The sequence below is a fragment of the Mustela nigripes genome, chromosome 13 (genome assembly GCF_022355385.1).
Source record: "Mustela nigripes isolate SB6536 chromosome 13, MUSNIG.SB6536, whole genome shotgun sequence".
In the NCBI taxonomy this organism is placed as follows: domain Eukaryota; kingdom Metazoa; phylum Chordata; class Mammalia; order Carnivora; family Mustelidae; genus Mustela; species Mustela nigripes.
In genome coordinates, this window is record NC_081569.1 from 10,743,143 (window position 1) to 10,767,615 (window position 24,473).

Below are 24,473 nucleotides of genomic sequence, written 5' to 3' on the forward strand. Positions count from 1 at the left end.
TTGGGATTACATCAAAATAAAAAGTGAATGAAACAATCAAAAACTAAAAGGCAGCCTACAGAATGGGAGAAGATATTTCAAGTGACATATCTGAAAAAGGGCTAGTACCCAAATATATAAAGGACTTATCAAACTCAGCACCCCAAAAAAGAATAATCCAATTTAAAAATGGGCAGAAGACATGAATAGAAATTTCTCCAAAGAGGACATACAGATAGTCAAGACATATGCGAAGATGTTCAATGTCACTCATCATCAGGGAAACAACAAATCAAAACTATAATGAGATACCATCTCACACCTGTTAGGTGGCTAAAATTAACAACACAAGAAAAAACAGGTATTGGGGAGTATGTAGAAGAAAGGGGAGCTCTCTTGTACTCTTGGTAGGAATGCAAACTGCAGACACTGTGGAAGATAGTATACATGTTTCTCAAAATTAAAAATAAAAAAGACCACTCTATGATCTAGCAATTGCACTACTAATGTATCTACCAAAATAATACAAAAATACTAATTCAAAGGGATACATGCATCCTGATGTTTATAGAAGCATTATCTACAATAGCCAAATTATGGAAATAGGACAAGTGTCCATTGTCTGATAAATGGATAAAGAAAATGAAGTATAAGTCTCAGTTGGTTACGTGTCTGCCTTCAGCTCAGGTCATGATCTCAGGGTCATGGGACTGAGCCCTGCACTGGGCTCCCTGTTCAGCAGGGAGTCTGCTTCTTTCTCCTTCTGCCCTTCCACCCATGCTGTCTTTCTTGCTCTCTCAAATAACTTTTTTAAAAATTTAAAATGTAAAAAAAATAAATTTTTAAATGTGGTGTGTGTATATATATATATATATATATACACACACACACCATATATATGTATATATATATACACACCGTATATATACACATTTAAAATTTTTTTAAAGTTATTCATATACATATAAATAATTTAAATATATATATTTGCATATTTGTGTGTGTGTGTGTGTGTGTGTATACACACACATGTGGTGGAATATTACTCAGCCATAAAAGGAATGAAATGTTGCCATTTGGAATGGTATCTAGAGGGAATTATGCTAAGCAAAATACATCAGAGAAAGATAAATGCCATATGATTTGACTCATATATGGAATTTGAAAAATAAAACAAATGAGCAATGGGGAAAAGAGAGAGGCAATTCAAGAAACAGACTCTTAACTATAGAACACAAACAGATGGCTACCAGAAGGGAGGTGGGTGGGAGGATGGATGAAATTGGTGATGAGGGTTAAGGAGTACACTAGTTGTGATGAGCATCAGGTGTTGTAAGGAATTGTTGAATCATTAAATAAAAACTTGAAGAATTCAAGAAAATGAAAGATATTCTGCAGAGAAATAAAAACTATTTTAAAAGACAAAATATAAGTTTGTAAACTGAGTAGAATTAGTGTATGAGTGAAAGCAGAATGGGAATGAAAGAGTAAAAATTCCATAGACTTGAAGATAAATAAGAATTAATCAGGGGAAAAAAAATGTCTGAAAGGACCACTGGGATGAAGACAAAACCTAATACTCATGTAATGGGAATCCCAGAAAGAATAAAGAAAGACTTGTGCAGAAAAAATATTGAAAGAAATAATGATCAAAATTCCTCATGTTCACTTAAATGCATAAATCTTGGTAATTATAAATTCCTATCTTTAATTCTTTTCTATATGTATGAAAGCAAAACATAACAAAAAAAAAAGATGTGTGTTCTTATAAAACACCTATATTGTACTTACAGTAGTAGACTTTGAATGGTTTGGTGTATGTATCATAATCTCTAGGACAAGAACAACAAAAATGAAGACATATAGCTGAGAATCCAGCAGATAAATTACAAGGAATACTAAAAACAAAAACAAAAATAAACAAACAAAAAACTCTAATAATTCAAATAAGGCAGGAAAGGGGATGCAGAGAAACAAAACCCAGAAAAATAAAAAACAAAAAATAATAAACATAAATGCAACCATTGTAATAGTTGTATTATATATAATACATTCACAGGAGAAAGGCCATGTGAAGACACAGCAAAAAAGCAATCAGTATAAGCTAGGAAAAAAGGCCTTCGCAGAAATCAACCTCAATAGTACCATGATCCCAGACTTCTAGCCTCCAGAACTGTGAGAAAATAAATTTCTGTTTCAGCCATCCAGTCTGTGCTATTCTGTTATGGAGATCCTAGCAAACTAAAACGTGGATAATTTCATCAAGAAGAATGAACAACTCTAAATATGTATGTACCTAACAAAAAAGCTTCAAAATTCATACGGCAAAAGTTGATGTAAATGAAGAGAAATTTTTAAAATTCATAAATATATTTGGAAACTTTAACACACCAACTCAGCAATCAATTGAGCAAGTAGACAGGAAATTAGCAATGATAATAGAAGATCTAAACAACACTATCAACTGTCTTGACCTAACAGATATGGATAGAACATCCCAGACAACTACAGCAAAATAAACGTATTTTCTATGTATACATGGAACTTTTATTGAGGTAGGCCATATCCTGGGCCATTAAACAAATCTTAGGACATTTAAAAGAACTGAAATCATACAGATTATCTTTTCTGACCAAAACAAAATTAACTGGGATTTGATAGCAGAGATATATATATGGAAAATTGACAAATACTTGAAAATAAAACAATACACATTTCTAACTAGCCCATGAATAAAAGAGGGAGTCTCAAGAAAAACTAGAAAATATTTGAGGTTTAATGAAAATGAAAATACAGCATATCAAAAGTTGTTGGATAGGCATGCCTGGGTGGCTCACTCAGTTAAGTGACTTTGGCTCAGGTCAGGATCCTAGGGTCCTGGGATTGATTCCTGCATTGGGCTTCCTGCTGGGCGCCTGGGGTGGGAGCCTGCTTCTTCCTCTGCCTGCCTCTCTCCATGCTCATGGTCTCTTTTAAATTAATTAATTAATTTAAAAAAAAAGTTGTGGGATGCAGCTAAATCAATGCTTACAAAAATGCTTATATTAAAGGTCTCTGATAAAAAGAACAGAAATCAATTAAACTATTAATAAAAAATATAGAAAATCAATACAACCAAAAGCTGGTTCTTTGATCAACAAAATTAATCTCTAACCAGACACAACAAGAAAAAGAAAAAAACCAATCTCCAATATTAGGAATGAAAACGAGGACATTACTACAGCCATTAAAAAGATAATAAAGGAATATTGTGAATAATTCTGCACCTATTAATATGACAACTTAAATGAAAATGACCAATCTATTGAAAGGCATAAACAAAAGATTCCAGAAGAAATAATAGTACTATCAACAATAAATTTACAATTTAAAATTTTCTAATAAAGCACAAGTCAATCCCAGATTATTTCACTGGCAAGTTTTATCAAACACTTTAGGGAAAAAATACCAATACTACATAGTCTTTTGCAGAGGACAGAAAAACAGAGACCACTTCTCAGGGCATTTCATGAAGGCAAAATTACTCTGATATAAAAACAGATTGAGAAAGTACAAGGAAAAATAAAACTTCATACCATTATCTCTCAAGAACATAAACACAATCCTCAATGAATTATTAGTAAATCAAATCCAGGATTTTTTTAAAAGAATACTTTGCAATCATGTGTCTTTTATTCTGAGAATGCATTATTGATTCAACATTTGAAATCAACCAACATTCATAATATTACTAGATTAAAGAATAAAAATCATACGGTCATAAAGATAGATGAAGTAAACAAATTAGGTGAAATTCAAAACACATTTTTAATAATAATAATAAAAAATCTTGAGAGAGACTGAGGAGATGGTATTATAAGAGGACACTAAGCTCACTTCAGTGTAAATAACCCTGAAAATGACCCAAAGACTGGCAGAACAAACATTGTAACTGAAAGTAGAGAAGGGATACATCAAAGGGGGTAGGAAGGGCACAGAGAGGCAGGTGGGGAGCAAACCTGACTGAAGCCGTCTGTGGGAGGGAGTGAGCCCTGGCCATGGAGAGAGGGAGAGAAACAGTTTATCACAATGAGGAACCCATACACGGAAGAAAATCTCCGTAATATTTGACTTTGCAGGAAGAAGGGGCAGAATTTCTTAACAACCACCAGGACCTAAAGCCGGGAACTTTAAAAATTAGAGGGTTCAGCTCTGAGAGAGCCTAGAGGGCTATAGGAAGCTGAGTCCCCAGCCTTGAAGAGCCAGCACAGGAATGTCTGGGTGGCTCAGTCAGTTAAGCGTCTGCCTTTGGGTCAGATCATGATCCCAGGGTCATGGGGCCTGTGTCTCCCTCTGCTTGCCACTCTGTCTGCTTGTGCTCTCTCTCTCATTCTTTCTCTCTCAAATAAATAAAATCTTTAAAAAATAAAAAATAAAGAGCCAGCACAAAAAACAGCTCACCAGAGGTATAAGCATAGAAACAGCAGTTTAAAAAATGCCTGGGGCATACAAGAGGGTGTGTGTGTGGGGGGGTTATTTACTAATCTGAGTTTGCTGAGGGATTTTTCCAGAAACAAAGGAGCTGGCAGTCACTATTTTCTTCTACCACCTGCCAGTATAAACACACAGCCACCTGCAGGAACTAGCATGACACTGACTCTTACTATATCACTTGCTTACATTGAGACCTATCCCCTTACTTTTTGGTGGATCTGCTCTTTCCAACCACACTTACCTCAGTACTAATTCTATGGGTCACCCCCCCTGAGACGACCAGGTGCAAACATTGCCAACACTGCATCCCTCAACCTGTTCACCTTGAAGGACCTTGGTCCTGGCACTGGTGGTGCACTTTTTTTTTTTTTTAATCGCATGCCCCACCCACACGCAATTTGTGAATACACCCCAGCCCAGTCCAAGCAGAGAGACAGATCTCATTTCCCAAACACATCAGCACTCACCTTGTTAAAACTACATGCCCCATGAATCTGGACACCAAACAATGCCCAGAGGAGGCAGAGGAGAGAGACTGCAGGTGACAGGACTGAAGGAAAACATGGCTAAGATACAACTGCAGGGCATAGCAACACACATAGGAGACACCTCTGAAGTACCAGGTTTTGTTGAACAGGGGACACTGTAGGACACTACAGGACCCCCCCCTTTTTTTTAAAAGATTTTTAAGTCATGTCTATACCCAATGTGGGGCCCAAACTCACAACCCTCAGATCAGCAGTTGCATGTTCCACCAACATATGCTAATGTTCCAAACACAAAGAAACAGAGACAGAGTTAGACAAAATGAGGAGACAGGGGAATGTATCTCAAATGCAGGAACAGGATAAAAAGACAGCAAAAGACACAAGTTAAATGGATATAATTAATATGCCTGATAGAGAATTTAAAATAATGTTCATGAGAAAGGGGTGGAGGAAATCAGTGAAACTCATAACAAAGGGATTAAAAAAATTAGCCAATCAGAGATGAAGAACACAATAAGTGAAATTAAAATTGCAATAGAGGGAATAAATAACAAGCTAGAGGAAGTAGAAGAATGAATTAGTTACCTGGAGGATGAATGGAAAGTAATCAACCTGAGCAGGTGAGAGAAAAAAAATATTATGTAAAATAAGAATAGACAGGAAACTCAATGACTCCATCAAATGTAAAAGCTTTCACATTATATGGCTCCTAGAGGAGAGAGAAAAGGGAACAGAAAATTTATTTGAAGAAATAGCTTACAAATTCCTTATCTGGGGAAGAAACAGATATCAGGATCCAGGAGGCAAAGAGATCCCTGAACAAAATCAACCCAAGTAGGTCCACACCAACACACATAGTAATTAGAATGGCAAAAAGCAGTGATAAAGAGAATTTTTAAAATTCTCTTTGTGATAAAGAGAATTTTTAAAAGCAGCAGAGAAAAGAAGGCAGTTACTTACAAGGGAAACTGCATATGGGTATGAGAATTTTCCACAAAAGCTTTGCAGGCCAGAAGAAAAAGGCATGATATATTTAAAGTGAAAAACCTGCAACCAAGAATAGGCTATCCAGCAAGGTCATCATTCAGAATAAAAGGAGAAATAAAGAGTTTCCCAGATAAAGCTAAAGGAGTTCATGACCACTAAATCAGCCCTATATGAAATGTTTAAGTGTACTCTTTCAGTGGAAAGGAAAGACACTGAGAGTAACAAAAGAAGAAAGCACAAAATCAGTAAAAATACATTTTATAAAAATCAGTCAAGGGAATCACAAAATGAAAAGAATGTAAAGTATATTACCATATACCTAAAAAGGGGAGGAGTAGATGAGTAAAGAATGGGTTCAAACTTAAGTGACAATCAACTTAAGATAGACTACAATATGCAGAAAATGTTATATACAGGCACAATGATAAGCACAAATCAAAACCCAGTAACTGATATGCAAAAAAATAAAGAGAAAGGAATCCAGGTATACAAGTAAAAAAAGCCAACAAGGAATGAAAGAAGAGAGCAAGAGAAGAAAGGAACAGAGAGGAGCTACAAAAAATAATCATAAGGCAAGTAGCAAAATGACATAAGTACATACTTATCAATAATTACTTTGAATGTAAATGGACTAAATGCTCCGACTTAAAGACATAGGGTGGCAGAATGGATTAAAAAAATCCATTGGTACACTGCTTATAAGAGACTCACTTCAGACATAAAGACATCTCTAGATTGAAATTAGAGGATCTAGAAATATTATCATGCAAACGTATGTCAAAAGAAAGGGTAGAAATTATTAAATTGGACAAAACGATTTTTAAAACAAAGGCTGAAGCAAGAGACAAAGAAGGACACTATACAATAACAAAGGGGACAACCCAGTAAGAATAAATAACAATTGTAAATATTTATACACCCAACATGGGAACACCCAAGTACATAAAACAATAACAAACATAAAGGAACTAACCAATAGTAATACAATTATAGTGGGGGACTTTAACAGCTCACTTACATCACAGGATAGATCATCCAAAGGAAAAAAAAAGGAAACAATGATTTTGAATGGCACACTGGACCAGATGGATTTAAGAGGTATATTCAGAACATTTTACCCTAAAACAGTAGAATACACATTATTTTCAAGTGCACATGGAATATTCTCCAGAATAGATCACATATAATGCCACAAAACAAGCCTCAACAAATTCAAGAAGATGGAAACCATACCATGCATCTTTTCTGACTATAATGCTATGAAACTAGAAATCAACCATAAGTAAAAATCCAGAGAAGCACAAATACATGGAGGTTAAACAATGAATGGGTCAACCAAGAAAGCAAAGAAGAAATAAATTACATGGAGAAAAATGAAAATGAAAATGCATTTGTTCAAGATCTTTGGGATGCAGCAAAAGTAGTTCTAAGAGGGAAGCTTATAGCAATACAGGCTTACCTCAAGAAGAAAATATCAAATAAATGAGACCTAACTTTCTAACCAAAGGAGATAGAAAAGGAAGAAGAAATCTAAAATCTAGCAGAAGGAAATAATACAGCTTAAAGCAGGAAGAAGTGATGTAGAAACTAAGAAAGCAATAGAATAGTTCAATGAAAGCAGGAGCTGTCTTTTTTGTTAAAGATCAACAAAACTGACAAACAGCTAGCCAGACTCATCAATAATACAAAAAGAGAACTCAAAATTATAGTTCAAAGAGGAGAGTAAACAAGCAAAAGCAGAGAAATACAAAGAATTGTAAGAGACTATTACAAAAAGTTATATGTCAACAAATTGGACAATGAAGAAAAATGGATAAATTCCTAGAAACCTATAACACCCCAAAACTGAAATAGGAAACTGTGAAAGCCTGATTTCCAACAATGAAATGGAATAAGAAATCAAACTCCAAACAAAAGTCCAAGACCCAATGGCTTCATAGATGAATTCTCCAACATTTTAATACTAATTCTTCTGAAACTTTTCAAAAAAAAAAAAAAATAGAAGAGGAAGAAAAACTTCCAAACTCATTCTATGAGGCCAACATTACCCTAATATCAACATTAGATAAAGTAACCACCAAAAAAATGAGAATCATAAGCCAATATCTCTGATGAAAACAGATATAAAAATCCTCAACAAAATATTAGCATTTTGAATACAACAATACATAAAAAAATCATTTGCCACAATCAAGTCCGATTTATTTCTGGGTTGCAAGCGTGGTTCAGTATTTGAAAAATCAATTACTATGATACATCACATCAACAAGAGGAAAGATGTCACTATGATTTCAATAGATGCAGAAAAGGAATCTCACAAAGTACAACATTCATTCATGATAAAAAAAAAAAAAAACCCTCAGTGTAGGTTTACAAGGAACATATATCAACACAATAAAAGTTTTTTTATTTTTTAAATTTATTTTCAGCATAACAGTATTCATGATTTTTGCACCACACCCAGTGCTCCATGCAATCCATGCCCTCTATAGTACCCACCACCTGGCTCCCCCACCCGCCGCCACTTCAAAACCCTCAGATTGTTTTTCAGAGTCCATAGTCTCTCATGATTCACCTCCCCTTACAATTTCCCCCAACTCCCTTCTCCTCTCTAACTCTCCATGTCCTCCATGCTATTTGTTATGCTCCATAAATAAGTGAAACCAACATAATAAAGGTTTTACATGAAAAACCTGCAACTAACATCATATTCAATGGTGAATAACTGACAGATTTCCCCCTAAGGTCAGGAACAAGAGAAGGATGTCCAGTCTCACAACTTTTATTCTATATAATACCGAAAGTCCTAACCACAACAAGCAGACAAGAGAAAGGAATAAAGGGCATCCAAATTGGTAAGGAAGGAGAAAAACATCCACTAATTGTGAATAACATATATAGAAAACCCAAAAGACTACCAGAAAACTACTAGAACTGACAAATTCAAGGAGGTTGATGGATAAACAATCTGTTTTATCTCACACACCAATAATGAAGTAGAAAAAAGAATTTTTTTAAAAGTCCCATTTACAATTGCACCAAAAATAATAAAATACCTAGGAATAAGCTTAACTGAAGAACTGAAAGGCCTGCACATGGAAAACTATAAAATATTGATGAAAGAAATTGAAGATGACACAAAGAAATGGAAAGACATTCCATACTCATGGATTGGAAGAATACATATTGTCAAAATGTCCATACACTCCAAAGCAATCTACAGATTTAAAGCAATCAATATTTAAATAACAACAGCATTTTTCACAGAACTAGAAAAAATTATCCTATATTTTGTGTGGAACAATGAAAGACCATAAATAGCAAAAAACAATCTTAAACAAGAAAAAACAAAAAACAAAAACAAAAACTGGGGGTGTCACAATTCCAGACTTTAAGTGCTATTACAAAGCTATACTAATCAAAACAGTATGGTACTGGCACAAAAATAGATGCACAGATCAATGGAATAGAATAGAAAACCCAGAAATAACCCCACACTTATAACTCAATTGAAGGCAAGAATATTCAATGGCAAAAAGACAGTGTCTTCCACAAATGGTGTTGAGAAAGCCAGATGGCTACATATAATAGAATGAAATCAGACCACTTTCTTAAAACATATACAACAACAAACTCAAAATGGATTAAGGACTTAAACATGAGACCTGAAACCATAAAAATCCTGGAATAAAGTACAGGCAGTGATTTCTCTGACAAAGCCTATAACAACAACTTTCTAGATAAGTCTCCTAAGGCAAGGGAAACAAAAGCAAAAATGAACTGCATCAAAGTAAAAAGCTTCTGCACAGTAAAGAAAACAACTAACAAAACCAGAAGACAACCTGTTGAATAGGAGAAGATATTTGCAAATGACACATCCAATAAAAGATTAGTATCCAAAATATATAAAGAACTTAATACAACTCAATACCCCAAAACAAATAATCCCATTAAAAGTGGGCAGAACACATGAACAGACACTTCTTCAAAGAAGACATACAGATGGCCAACAGACACATGAAAAGGTGTTCAACATCTGTTATTATCAAGAGAATTTGAATCAAAAGGAGATAGCACCTCATACTTTTCAGGGTGGCTAAAATGAACAGAATAAGAAACAAGTGTTGGTGAGGATGTGGAGGAAAAGGAACCTTCATGCTCTGCTGGGAAAAATGCAAACTGGTGCAGCCACTGTGGAAAACAGTAGAGAGGTTCTTCAAAAAGTTAAAAATAGAACTAGGCTACAATCCAGTAACTGCACTACTGGGTATTTACCCATTGATACTAAAACACTAACTGGAAAGAATACATGCCCCTTTAGGTTTATTGGAGCAATTATTTATAATGGGAACAGCCCAAGTATCCATTGATAGGTGAATGGAAAAGAAGATGTGGTGTGAGTGTGTGTGTGTGTATGTTATTGAGCCATTAAAAAAAATGAAATCTTGCTATGTGCAACAACATGGATTGCAACAACAATATACTCTAGAGAGTATAAAGTAAAATAATCTAGTGAGAGAAAGACAAATAGTATATGATTTCACTCATACGTAGAATTTAAGAAACAAAACAAATGAACAAAGTAAAAAAAGAGACAAAACAAAAGACAAACTCTTAACTGTGAAGAACAAACTGATGGTTCCCAGAGGGGAGGTGTGTGGAGGGATGGACAAAGTTAGGTGAAGAGGGTTAAGAGTACACTTATCTTGATGGGCACTGAGTAATATATGGAACTGTTGACTCGCTATATTATACACCCAAAACTAATATAAAACTGTATATTAATTACATTGGAATTAAAATTTTAAAAACTCACTAGAAACTGAGAATAGAATGTTTTTTGTTTTTGTTTTGTAAGCAAAAGGTTTTTAATGAACAGACTGAATTTTAATGAAAATCTGTAGAAATTCTGTAGAAAGCTGATGTTCTTTTAATACATCTTGGTATTCTATATGTATAGTTCATAAAGATATGTAGAAGCTTTGAATTAACTTGATTCAAGTACTAGAGGCTTTTTTTTAATCTTTAAAAGATGATATCTTTGTTATGTTGACATGAAAATAAAATTTATTCTTAAGGTACCAAAATAAAGCATTTCTTTTATAATTATCTTATGCTTCATTTCAAGCTCTTACACAAAATAAATTTCAGGATCTTATATAGAAATTCTTGTAAATTTTTAAATAGTTATTCAAGACTAATCTATCTTTTTATAGTGATTTAGGTGTGTTATCTCCAGTTATATTGATTTGAAATCATAGCACTGGGCAAAGTTTTCTAACAATATGATCAAAAGAAGGAATTTCTTTAAACCGATAAAATACATATATATATTTAAAAAAATACAGAGGTGCCTGGGTGTCTCAATTGGTTAAGCATCTTCCTTCATCTCTGGTCACAATCTCAGGGTTCCGGGATTGAGCCCACGTCAGTCTCCACACTGAGCAGGGAACTTGTTTCTCCCTCTCCCTCTGCTCTCCTGTCCCCGACTCTGCTTATGCTGTTGTTCAAATAAATAAAATATATTTTTTAAAAAATCTATAAAATACCGGTAGCAAACTTTATACTTACTATTGGATTACTAATGTGTTCCCCTTAAGATCTGGAATAAAGAATTGGTGTCATTCTCAGCATTCCTATTAAACACTTTACTGAAATTTACTGTCAGGTAATAAAAAGAAATTGAAGGACTATACAATGGAAAGGAGAACTAGAATGGTTTCTATTCATAGATAACACAATTGTCTATATAGAAAATTTTAAAGACTCTACAAACAAGCGTATAGAACTAACAAGTTTAGCAGGGTCTCAGAACACAAGATCAGCAAACAAATCAATCATATTTCTATATTTTAACAATAAACAACTGGAAATTTTTAAAAACATTGCTTACACAGAAATGAAGTACTTAGATATAAATCTAACAAAATATGTAGGATCTGTATTTAGATCTGTATTTAGAAAGCTATGCAACACTGATGAAAAAAATCAAAGACAGAGGTATATCATGTTTATGGATTAAAGGAACAATATTGTTTAAGATATCTATTTTTGTCAAATTGATCATAGTTTCAATGCAATACCTATCAAAATCCAAGCAGGATTATTTAATAGACATTTCCAAATAAGTTTATTATTTATATGAAAAACAAAAGAACTAGAATAGTCAAAATAACTTGGGAAATAATAAAGAGTGCACATTTCATCTAGGTTTAAGATTATTTTAGAGCTACAATAAATAAAACAATATTGGTGAAAAGCTAGATGCATAGATCAAAGAAACTAAAAATCCAGAAATAAACCCAGACAAATATGGTCAATTGATTTTTGACAGACACAAAACAGGTCAATGAAGAATTGGTAGTATTTTCCAAGGGTTCTTAAACAAGTATATGTCCGTATGTGCGGAAAAAAAAATTTCAAACTACATTTCACACCATATAATAATTGGGCCCAAAATGGATTCTAGACTTAAATGTACAACATACAACTAAAAAACTTTCAAACAAATGAGATGATGTCATATCAAAGAGTCCTTAGATACAACCCCAAAGTTATAATACATTAAATAAAAATACAGTAAGTTATCCAAAGGCGCACCTACACCCCAGTGTTTATAGAAGCAGTGTCCATAATAGCCTCTGTGTGTGTGTGTGTGTACACACATACATGATGGAATAGTACTCAGCCATCAGAAAGGATGAAATCTTACCATTTACATCAACATGGATGGAACTGGATGGTATTTTGCTGAGTGAAATAAGTTAATCAGAGAAAGACAATTATATTACTTCTCTCATATGAGAAATATAAGAAACAGTACAGAGGACTCTAGGGGAATAGAATGGGAAGAAATCAGAGAGGGAGACAAACCATGAGAGACTCTTAACTGAGGTTTTCTAGGGGGATGGTGTTAACTGAGTGACAGGCATTAAGGAGGGCATGGGATGTGATGAGCACTGGGTGTTACATACAACTGATGAACTACTGAACTCTACGTCTGAAATGGAAGATGTCTACATGTTGGCTAATTTAATTTAAAAAATACAATCAGATGCACCTCTCCATCCCTAAAAACTTCTGCTCCACAAAACATACTGTAGAAAGAACAAAAATACAAGCCATAAACTGGGAGAAAATATGTGCAAGTTGTGTGTCAAAGCAAGACTTGTATCTAAAATAAATATCAATCTCTCAAAATTCAGTAAGCAACAAACCTAATAAAAAATATTTGACATCATTAGTCATTAGGGAAAGCAAATTAAGATGAGATACCACTATATATCTTTTAGAATGTCTAGAATAATTTTTTTAAAAAAATTTAAGTTTTTTTTTTAAGTAGTCTCTATATCCAGTGTTGGGCTTGAACTTAACCCTGAAATCAAGAGTTGCATTCCAACTGAGTCAGCCAGAGGCCCCTAGAATGTCTAAAATACTGTTTTTTAACTAAATATGCAAGCACGATGAGAAAGTGTAAAACATTTGGAGCTCTCCTACTGCTATTAGAAATGCAAAATTATACAATCATATTAGAAAAACAAAAATTGTGAAAAAGTGGAAAGAAGAAAAGAAAATATATTGTCAGTCACTTCATAAAAATGAAATGCAAATGGCATATAAACAAGTGGGAAATTTTTCAGACCCAACATTAAAGAAAGAAATGAAAGTAAAATATCAGGGAGATCCTAGTCTTCATGATTCATCACTGACACAGATTTTTAAAATAACAGTACTCAATATTCGTGAGGATTCACTAAGACATATATTCTCATAAACTACTTGTGGCAATGCAATTTGTTAAAGCTCCCAGGAACATGATTTGTAAATATCTGTCACGAGTTATAAAAAATTTCATCCTCTCTGAATCAGTAATTTTACTTCTATGAATGGATCCTAAGGAAGTAATCAAAAATGAAGACAGAGATTTATATATAAAGAAATTCAGCATGGCATTATCTTCAATACAGAAACACTAGAAACAACTTTAATACACAAAAGACTTATAAATTCAATTATGGCACAACTATAAAGCAGAATATTATTCAGTATTAAAAATATTTAAGAAGTGTTCTTGATGACATGGGAGAATATTTCTGATCCAGTAAAAAAAAAATCAGGGTAGAAAATTTTTTATAGTATGACACTGATTATATATACATAAACACGTATATATGTATGATTTTAAAAGTGTTAGGATTATTTATATGTGGAGACACACACAGACACATGCACACACACACCCCCATTAAGACCACTAGACTAGACTTTGCTGTTTCATTTTTAAAATATTTAAAATTTTTCTTAAATCTTCTGGCTTTTTCACATTTGAAATTATTATCAGAAAAACTTACGTTGTTTTGCTGTGGTGAGCACTGGGTGTTGCATGAAGTGTTGAATGACCAAATTGCATACCTGAAAGTAATATTACACTGTATGTTAACTAAGATTTAAATAAAAACTTTTTTAAAAATTACATTATTTTAAATTGTTTTCCTTTATGGGGCACCTGGGTGGCTTAGTCAGTTGAGTGCCTGACTCTAGGTTCAGTTCAAGTCATGATCTTCATAGGGCACGAGATGAACCGCATATGGGACTCCAGGCTTGGTTGAGAGTCTCGCTCTACCGCTCCCCCCACTTGGATTGGCACACATGCTCTCTCTCAAATCTTAAGCAAAACAAAACGCTCCCCCCCCCCAAAAAAAAAAACCTGAAGTAAAAAAGTTTTCCTTTAAAATGTATTATAAGATCTGTATTTTATGTCTCCTTCAGCTGGAGACCTGCACTATGTCAGATGTAACTGTGTCTAAAGGGAAAATGCCAAGGATGTCGTTTCCCTCAGGGTTATAGGATACAAGGATCTCCACTCCCTAGATAGCCATGATCTCTTATTGGCAAAAATAACTTCAGTTATAAGATCTTAGATTTTTACGGATCACATAATGGCCATCAACATCATAAAAAAATACATTGTGTTCCACCCAAACCTGACTGAGAAAATTTCACAAATTACGTATCATGATATACAATATCATAAAATATCTGAAATCTTTTAAATATCTGTATCACCATGTAATAACTCATACCCCATAATGAACAAAAGAGGATGGACAGAGAAGATGTCCTTTCATTTCATTGATAAAATGAGGTGTTTAAGTCAAAGTTTTCAGTCATTCTAGATTCCCTGGTACTTCAGATATTAAACTTCTATACATCTCAAGTTACCTAAATTTTACCTATCAGATTGTTAAATAGGAATGCCATAATACAGATTAGGAGAATGCAAGATTTACAAGAGTTTTTATAAGCAATTAAGTGGGGAAAATAATTAGACAGGGAAAATATAAGCTAAAAGGAATGTTACATTTAGATACATACCAAGCAAATTCACCTTGAAGAAATAATGACAGATAATGGATTCATCTGTCTACACAGGATCAAGAAACAGATTTTAAATACTTTTGACCTTAACTGAAAATATTGTGTTTCTATACAATTAATAATATGAGGCAAGATATGACATTAAAGGCTTACTTCATGAAATGACTCTTGAGGGTTTGTTGTTTTTATCATTATTATTATTATTTTACTGAGGAGGATTTCTGTAGTTCTGTAGATTCATTTAAAATGAATGGGAAGAACTTCCGGTTTCCGCTTAGGAGGTTAAAAAAAAAAAAAATAGCAAGAGAGCATCATTTTAACCCTTACGACAAGAACAACAAGATGCAAGATGATAGCCAAATTTATAACTCAACCTGAACCCATCAAAGATTAAAGTTTCAGGACAATAAAAGCTAAGAAATAAATATCTTCAGGAGGTGAGGTGGCATGAATACTTTTTAACTGGGATAGACCTTGCCAGATGCCACTAAGAAAAATTCAGCTTACATTTTCTTAAACCAATTACTAAAGACCAAATGTGGCTAAACAAAACCAAATGGGGCATACATATAAAGGGAATTTGCACCTACCTGCAGCCTCTTACCACATACTTCGCTGGGAACTCACAAAAAAAGATGGGAGGCAGGGCAAGATTTTTAATAAGGCATCACTTATGGGAACACTATTTACCAGGAGAAAGGATATGAAACCTCCATTTGGATCCTTCCCCTTTATTTTCCCTACCCAACAAAGGCTTAAGCCACTGTGGAAGAGCAGCAAACTCTGTGACCCTTAGGGCACTAGTTTTTATAGTAAAAAGCAAGCGTCTTGTTGTTCTTATTGTAAGGGTTAACAGAAAACACAACAAAACCTCTACTGGTGGGAAGGATGGGAATGTGTGCCCGAGACAGACCTCTAGGTGGGGGTTGGTTAGCTTAATTCCTGATTAAATTGGCTTAATGCCCAACTGTAAATGCCTAGCAAAAGGAAAGGTGTGCTCATTTCCAGTAAAAGAACTATGTACCTCAGTCTCTACTTCCCTATACAAAATATCTATCTTTCAATAAAAATTATGTGGCATTTCAAAAAGAAAAACACCCACATTATCAGGAGACAAATCAATCAACAGTAGATTCAGATATTATGCAAGTTTTGGAAATACTAGAGAGCTTCAATATAATGTTAATGGCCTGGTGGAAAAGATGGGCAACATGCATTATCAGACGGTTAATTTCGGCCAAGATGGAAACTCTAAGAATTGAATGTAAATAAATGCTAGCCATGAAAAACAAAGTAAAAAATAAAATCTAAAATGCCCTTCTTTATTAATTAGTAGATATGACGCAGCAGAGAAAAGGACCAGTAGGCTTGAAGCCAGGTCAATAACAATCACCTGAACTAAAACATAAAGGGGGTTTAAGGACAGGGATAAGAGAACTCTTAGAAGCTGTGAAGGAGATGGTGGGAGATGCCCTGTACTGGCCTCATAGAGCAAGCTAGACCACGGAAACAAGATCCTCACTGCGCATGTGCTTCCAGTAGTTCTTTTCCCTGTTCATTCCGTCCCAATAAAAACAGTGCCAGACCTTCAAGCATCCCATCCCCTACATGGTAGAAATAAGACTTTGTCGCAAATATCCATGCAGATCTCCACCTTTTCTCCCCTCCTTCAGGGTCGGGGGGATGCTGAAGGCCTCCAGCTGTTGTTATTAACACTGGTAAGGATACTCTATACTGTTAGCTCCAGGCTGGTAACAGTAAACCCCAGTAAACTGGATCTTACCGCTCTCCGCCAATCCAATAAATATATAAAGCAATGCAGAAATACAGGCAAACTTTCTCTACCAGGGTGGTCTTCTCAACACGTCCAGCACTACTGCCTCAAACATAACTCACTCCTGTGCATTCTGCTTCTTAGATATGTTTATAAAGCTGGTCACAATAAATATTATCACTGCGTACACCATGAGTGCATTATGGCGTGGGCCACTGTGTGTTCTAATATTCGGCATCCACTAGGGATCCCTGTTACTGCCACTTGATCAGGTATTAGGTTTTGTTGTTGCTCATCAAAAAAAAAAAATGTTTATGGGTGGAGAGATATCCCCCACTGGAATAGTAGCAAGGTCACTTGGATAAAGTTAGATGGTTGGTGACTGGATGTTTTCCAAGAATCATGGCAAAAAGTTGAAATGTTGTAAGAGGGCTATGGAGGGAAGTGATGCATAAATTGATGTCTTGCTTCCTCTGTCTTTGGAGGAATTTTTGAGAACTTTTGAGTCCTTAAAGAAAGGAAGACGGGAAAACCTTTCTCACTGCATCCAGAGAAGCTACTGGAACTTATCATTTGCCCTAGAGAGGTCATGGGCAAAAACCCCATCCACCACCTCCTCCATTTCCAACAAGACCTTTACTTAACCACTTCAGAAACGGGGAGTTACTCACTAAGGGAAAATAGAATGGTTGTTATTGTAGCCATGCAGGCAGTTTGATAAATATCATATCAAATATCATAAATATCATATAACATTTTATATAGGAGATTGAAGGGGGCACCAAATTAATATAAGAGCTAGCTCCCTCCAGAAGTGCTATCATCAGCATGAAGAGGGGTCCTTAAAGCCTTAGGATGTCCATTTGCATGAAGAAGGAGTTATATTACTTTTATTGCATGAAGTTGCACGTTAAGCAACAGGAAGAATAATACAGAATTGTTTGGGTTTATCGTTAATGCTAAGGAAGGCTACTGCCTTTGGTTGATTTGGGAATACAGACCCCCCCCCCCATTGGGAGATACTCCTGATATCAATATAAAATGGATTACTTCACTGAGGCAATTGCCTCTTTAAGATAGTTGTTGTGTTAACATAGTTACTGAGGGATCAAGTGAGAATTCTTTATAATATAACCTTGATACAGAAGATGTAAGGTGATTTAATATGAGCATATCTTTTCCAAAAGGTCATTGTCCTTGCATTTGCTCTTCTCACTGGGAGAAACTTATATTACCCTACCTCAAGAAATAATGAAACAATAATAAGAAAATAATAAAAAGAGTCCCAGAATGTGTCTTAGGTTTCTACCTAGGATGGAAAAAAATGTGGGAAACAAGAAGTTAAAGAGAGGACATTTCCCAGTTAATTTGGTTGTAACAAATGACTACTAAACTTAGTGTTTTAAAACAATGACAACAGGGGAGAGGGCCCAAGATGGTGATGTAAAAAGACCCTGAACTCGCCACCTCCTTGGACACACCAACTTTATACCTATTTATAAAGCAATTCCTCCTTAAGAAAAACTGTGGATTGATTGAACAGCTTCTGCACAACAAAAAATAGACCACATAGAGAATGATAGAGAGACAGAGACATGGTAACAAAGGGAAACCTCACCCCCAACATTGAACTGAAATAGGAAGGGAAAGTACTGAGGGACCATGAGCAGATTTGTCTATGCTGGGATGTGGTGTGGTGGGGTATGGCTTAAAAGGGCACCTTGAATTTAAAGCGTCCAGCTCTAGAACTCTGACACAAATGGTGGAGGAGCTGCTGGAACTCTCTTTTAGTTGGAGGAGGTGGAGATTACCACAGTTAACATTTCTCCTTCACCTTGATAGTGCAGATGGAAGTAGAGTCTGGATATCATAGCCAGCCTGCCACCTCAGTGAGCCCTTGGGATTCTATCCAAGCTAGCCCTGGATGCCTGGGTACAAGAATCAAAAAAAAAAAAAAAAATAGCCACAGTTTAAAAGAAGAACTAGAATATAAAGGATCCACCTCTAGAACTGCATCAAATGGCTCTAACCCTCTCCAGTTCAAGCCACCCTGCCATGGTGGCCCCAGCACAGCACACATCAGAACACATTCTGGCAGCACTCACTACAGCTCCAGACATCTGGTCAAGGTGAGGCAGGTATGAAGTGCTGGAAACGTTCAGGCTCACACCACTTTGACTCTAATTTCCCAAAAAGCCCTGGTACATGGGGCACTCCAGGATTCCCCAGCTCACAGCCACTTCAACTTCAACTCTGCTGCCAGGGTGCATTCTGGGTAGAAAGTACTAGGATCACCCTAGCCTGTGCTCAGTACAGCTCCAACCATCTCACCAGGGCAGCCCACCATAGAGTACTTCAGGACACCCAGTCCAAGCCAGTCACAGCTCTAGTCAGCCAGCCAAAATCACCAGGCTCACATAGTCTATACAGGGCATAAACATACACAAGACCATTCCTTCCAGTTTGGGAGAAGTAGCTCTTCTTAATTCATAGAAATAAACTTAGAAAGACAAGCAAACTGAGACACATGAATATGTCTCAAATGAAAGAACAAGACAAAACCTCAGAAAAAGAGTGAATTGAACTGGAAATATGCACTCTTCTTGACAAAAGTTCAAAGCATTGGTCATAAAGATATTCACCGGACTGGAAAGAGGAATGAATAAACTCAATGAGAACCTCAACAAAGACGTAGAAAATATAATAAAGAACTCATCAGAGTTTAAGAATACAATAACTGAAATGAAAAAGATAGTAGAAAGTATCGACAGGTTAGAAAATGCAGAATAGATCAGTGATCTGGAAGATAGGGTAATAGAAAGCACTCAAGCCAAGATCAAAAAGAAAAAAGAATTTAAAAAATGAGAATAGGTTATATGGGCTCTTTTGGACAACATTATATAAACAAATATTCATATTATAGGGGTTCTAGATATAGAAGAAAGAGGAAAAAAGGCATAAAACTTATTTGAAGAAATAATAGCTGAAAGCTTCCCTGACTTAGGAAATGAAACAGACACGCAGGTTCAGGAAGCACAGAGAGTTCAAAATAAGACAAACCCACGGAGACTCACAACGTATAATAGTTAAAAAGTCAAAGATTAAAGACAGAAGATCTTAAAAACTATGAGAGAGAAATAGTTGTATACAAGTGTACAAGTGAAATCCCATAAAGCTGTTAGCTGATTTTTTCAGTAGAAACTTAGACACAAAGGCAGTGGCGTGATATATTCCAAGTTCTGAAAGGAAAAAAATCTGCAACCAAGTATACTCTACCTGGCAAGGTTATCATTCAGTATTGAAGAAAAGATAGTTTCCCCAACAAAAGTTAAGGGAGCTCATCACTATTAAACCAGGCTTATAAGAAATGTTGAAAGGACTTCCTTAAGTGGAAAACAAAGTCCATAATTAGAAGAAGATTATGAAGAAAAATGTTATGAGTAAAAACAAACATGCAGTAAGAGTAGTAATCACTTATAAAGCTAGTACAAAGGTTAAAGACAAAAGTAGTAAAATTAACTCTATGTAAAAAAAATTAAGGGGACTCACAAAATAAAAAGTAAAATATGACAACATATATAAAAACACTGAAGGGGGAAATTATTTTAGAATGTATACTAATTTAAGTGGCCATCAACTTAGTAGAAATAATAGCGTAATAGATACAGTAAAAATAAAGGAAAAAAAGCCAAGTATAACACTAAAGAAAGTCATCCATCACAAGGAAGGAAAACAAGAGAAGACAGGAAAAGAAAACTACAACACAACCAGAAAACAATGAACAAAAGTAAGTATGTACCTATCAATAATTAATGTAAAGGACTAAATGCTCTAATCAGAAGACATAACATGACTGACTGAATGAAATAAACCTAAGACCCATCTATATGAATCACGTCAGACCTAAAGTTTGAAAGTGAAGAAATGGAAAAAGATATTCCATACAAGTGGAAATGGGGGGAAAAAGTGGGGCAGCAATACTTATGCCAGACAAGATTAGACTTCAAATCAAAGCCTGTCACAAGAGACAAAGAAGGACATTACATAATGATAAAGGGATCAACACAACAAGGAGGATCTGGCCATTGTGAATGTCTATACACCCAGCAAAGGAACACTTAAATACATAAAGCAAATATTAATAGACATACAGGGAGTAATTGACAGTAATACAATAATAGTAGGGGACTCTAAAACCCCACTAAGATCAATAGATAGACCATCCAGGCAGAAAATCAGTAAGGAAACAGTGACTCTGAAGGACACATAGACCAGATGGACCTTACAGATAGATACAAAACATTCCATCTAAAAACAACAAAATATGCATTCTTTTCAAATGCATATGAATGTTCTCCAGGATAGAGCACATGTAGGCCACAAGTCTCAAATTTAATAAGACTGAAATCATAACAAGAATCTTTTGTGACCACAATGGTATGAAACTAAAAATCAATTACAAGGAAAAAAAAAACTGGAAAAACAAACAAATAAAAGCTAAACAACATGCTACTAAATGCCCAATGGGTCAGTGAGGAAATTAAGGAGGAAATAAAAAATACATGGAGACAAATGAAAATATTATGTTCTAAAACCTTTGGGATACAGCAAAAACAGTTATCAGAGGAAAATTTAGTGATACAGGACTAACACAAGAAAGAAAAATCTCAAGCAATCTAACTTTATACGTAAAGTAACTAGAAAAGAAGAATGAAGCCCAAAGTCAGTAGAAGAAAATAAGAGTAGAAATATAATAGATAATAAAAAAGAGAAAACAGCTTGTTCTTTTAAAAGATAAAATTGATAAACCTTTAGCCAGATTCATCAAGGAAAAAAGGAGAAGACCCAAATGAAATGAAATGAAATGAAAGAGATGTAACCACTGACACCACAAAAATACAAAGGATTGTAAGAGATTACTATGAAAAATTATGTCAATAAATTGGATAACCCAAAAGAAATAAATTCCTAGAAAGATACCTCTTGTAAGCTGAATCAAGAAGAAACAGAAAATCTGTACAGACTGATTACTAGTCATTTATCTTATTACTAGTAATAAGACTGAATGAGTCATCAAAAAACTTTCAACAAACAAAAGTTCAGGAACAGATGGATTCACAGGTGAATCCTACCAAATAGAGTTAAAAGCTATTCTCCTCAGACTATTCCAAAACATAGGGAAAAAAACCCACAAAACTCCCAAACATTTTATGAGATCAGCATTACCCTGATAACAAAACACTAAGAAATGAAGGAAAGATGGGAAGGAAAGAAGGAGAAGAAAAGAGAGAAGAGAGAAGAGAAAGAAGAGGAAGAGGAAGTGATGAGGGAGCAGGAGGCTGGCTGAGGACGGAGCAAGAGCTGGAGCCTCACACCCCCTCTTCACCCGCTCCCCTCCATATGTGTAGCATTCCTCAGGCACCCCTGACCGCCATAAAACGATAAATAGCCAACTTGCAGGGATCGCAATCCTGCAGAACAGGAATCTCCCGTGCTCTACAGATGTCCTAGAGACCTAAACAGGGAGGTTACCTTATCAATAGCACAAATTTCCAGAGGCAAATAACTCTCAGTTCCTGAAGCCCTAATGTCTCCCTCCTCACCATAAACTGGAGGAGACTGAGGTAGAAGGGAATGTAAATGACAGCAGGATCATAACACCCCACCAAGAATCTCCCAACTATCTTGATGTTAGTGCCTGACCTAAAGACGACATTGATCAGGCCATAAGGGCAAGGCCTCTCCCGGCACCTTGTAGGCCCTCCCTAACATCTGTTGAAACCTCCCATCCCTTCCCCTCACCTTCCCCCAACCACAGGGTACATAACCTGCCTGCCATCCCTCACAACCCAGGGCAGCAGCTCTTCCTGCCCACGGGTCCTGTCCCCGTGCTTTAATAAACCACCATTCTGCACCAAAGATGTCTCAAGAATTCTTTCTTGGTCATCGGCTCTGGACCTCAGCCCACCGAACCTCACCTAGGTTCTAGAACATCATCAGAAGGAAGGAAGGAAAGACAGAAAGAAAGAAAAAAGAAGGGAGGGAGGGAGGGAGGAATGTCTATACACCCAGGAAGGGAGCACCTAAATACATACAGCAAATAGTAATAGATGTACAGGGAAAAATTGACAGTACTACAATAATAGAGGGAGGGAGGGAAGGAGAGTGGGAGAGAGGGAGGGAGGAAAGAAGGAAAAGAAAAAGAAAGGGATGGGGGAGAGAAGGAGGAAAGGAAGAAAGGAAGGAAAGAAAAAGAAAGACTACATTCAATGTCTCTGATGAAGACAGATGCAAAATTTTCAACAAAATATTAGCAAACCACATTCAATAATACAGTTTAAAAAAAAGAACAGGGGCGCCTGGGTGGCTCAGTGGGTTAAAGCCTCTGCCTTCAGCTCCGGTCATGGTCCCAGGATCCCGGGATGGAGCCCCGCATCAGGCTCTCTGCTGGACAGGGAGCCTGCTTCGTCCTCTCTCTCTCTGCCTGCCTCTCTGCCTACTTGTGATCTCTGTCAAATGGATTAATAAAATCTTAAAAAAAAAAAAAAAAGAACAACCTTCACCATGATCTAGTGGGATTTATTTGGAGAATGCCAAGTGTTGTTCAAATGCAAGTGCTGATCTTTGATAAGGACATGTGACAGTGTGACATTGCTCCAGGAAGCTCCCAACTATTTTACTGTTAATGCCTTACTAAAAGGAAAAACACCTCAGCCTGACAAAGACAAGGCCTCTGGTTTCTGGCAGGTCCTCTTTAGCATAGGAAAGTTCTTTTGAAACCTCCCGTTTCCTTACCTCCCCCAAGCCCATGGTATATAATCAGCAACCCCTCACAACCCCAGTGCAGCAGCCCTTTCTGCTCGAGGATCCTGTCCCTGTGCTTTAATAAAATCACCTTTTCGCACCAAAAAAACTCAAAAAACAAAACAAAACAAAAACCCAAACCAAACAAATGCAAGCGCTGATTGTAAATCAATCAATGTGATACAGCCCATTAACATAATAAAGGATAAAAATGAAATGATCTCAACAGATGCAAGAAAAGCATTTGAAAAAAATATTCAACATTGGTTCATGAAAAAACAGAGTGGGCTTAGAGGGAACATACATCTGCGTTATAAAGATCATATATGAGAAACATAAAGCTAACATCCCACTCAAATGGTGAAACTCAGAGAGCTTTTCTTCTAAGATCAAAAACAAGACAAGGATATCCACTCTTGACACTTTTATTCAACATGGTACTGTAAATCCTGGCCAGAGTAATCAGACGAGAAATAAAAGGCAACCAAATTAGTAATAAAGAACTCACAATTCATGGAGATTTGATACTATATATAGTATCAACTAAAAAATCGCCACCAAAAAAACTATTAGCATAAACGAATTCAGTT